Consider the following 1,839-nt stretch of genomic DNA (forward strand, 5'->3'; position numbering starts at 1 on the left):
TGCACCACCTTCACCGGCACCACCCGTTCCACCCACTCGCCAATCTGAACGTCACAAGGTTCCGAATGTGCGCCTCCAAGACTATGTTTGCTCTCAAGTAACGCTACCCAACGATGCCCAATCNGAGTCTTCGTCTTCACATCGCACCTCAGGTACTCGTTATCCCTTGAGCAACTTTATTTCTTATCACAGATATACACCAGCACATCTTGCTTTCATTACTCACATCAGTCACAGTGTGGAGCCACGTTCCTTCTCTGAGGCCAATTCTGATCCTACCTGGCAGCAAGCCATGCGCTCTGAACTTCAAGCTTTAGAGTCCAATCATACATGGACTCTTACTCCTCTTCCTCCTGGTAAGCACCCTATTGGTTGTCGGTGGGTCTACAAGATCAAACATCATTCTGATGGATCTATTGAACGGTACAAAGCTCGGTTAGTCGCCAAGGGTTATACACAGACAGAGGGTGTTGATTTTCATGATACTTTTTCTCCTACCGCCAAGATGGTTACTGTTCGCAGCCTTCTTGCACTTGCTGCTGCTTCATCTTGGCCCCTTCATCAACTAGATGTCCATAATGCCTTCCTTCATGGGGATCTCCATGAAGAGATTTATATGACACCACCGCCTGGTCTTCAGCGACAGGGGGAGAATTTGGTATGTCGCCTCCACAAGTCTTTATATGGCCTAAAGCAAGCTTCTCGTCAGTGGTTTGCCAAATTTTCTGAAGCTATTCAAGNNNNTGGTTTTACTCAGTCCAAAGCAGACTATTCCTTATTCACGTGCAAAAGAGGAAAGTCATTCATTGCTCTCTTGATTTATGTTGACGATATATTGATCACAGGAAATAACTTGGGTGCCATTAATTCTCTTAAACGTTTTCTTCATACCCGCTTCCGCATTAAGGATCTCGGTGACCTTAAATTCTTTTTGGGTATTGAAGTTTCACGTTCAAAGAAAGGCATTAGCATCTCTCAGAGGAAATACACCATTGACATCCTTAAAGATAGTGGTTTTCTTGGGGTACGACCTGTCTTATTTCCCATGGAACAAAATTTGAAGTTATCTGACACAGGTGAATTGCTTAAAGATCCAGCCAAGTACAGGAGGTTAGTGGGTCGTTTGATTTACTTGACCATCACGAGACCAGACATTACATATGCAGTGCATGTGCTCAGTAGATTTATGCATGAGCCACGTAAACCTCATATGGAGGTGGCGTTGCGCATCTTGAAGTACCTCAAAAACACTCCAGGACAAGGTTTATTTTTTCCAGCTCAAAATGACTTAAAATTGCGAGCTTATTGTGATTCTGACTGGGGAGGTNGTCCAACCACCAGAAGATCTACCACTGGATATTGTGTTTTTCTCGGAAACTCCTTGATTTCTTGGAGATCAAAAAGACAGAAAACTGTTTCACTTTCTTCAGCAGAAGCAGAATACAGAGCTATGANTGGTGCTTGTTGTGAACTGACTTGGTTGCGTAGTTTGTTACGAGATCTTCAGTTGCCACATCGNAAGGCAGCGATACTTCATTGCGACAACCAAGCTGCGTTACATATAGCAGCAAATCCTGTTTTCCATGAGCGAACACGACACATTGAAATGGATTGTCATTTTATTAGAGACAAAATCCAAGATGGTTCTGTAACGACAAAGCATGTTGCTTCTTCCCAACAAATAGCAGACATCTTCACCAAAGCATTGGGCAAAGATGATTTCACTCGTATGTCACGCAAGTTGGGAGTTCTTGACATCCACTCTCCAACTTGAGGGGGAGTGTTGAGAATCANAGATTACCCTTCAGTTTAGGGATTGTATAATAGAATAGGAATGTT

This window comes from Prunus dulcis, chromosome 4 (assembly GCF_902201215.1).
Source record: "Prunus dulcis chromosome 4, ALMONDv2, whole genome shotgun sequence".
Lineage (NCBI taxonomy): Eukaryota > Viridiplantae > Streptophyta > Magnoliopsida > Rosales > Rosaceae > Prunus > Prunus dulcis.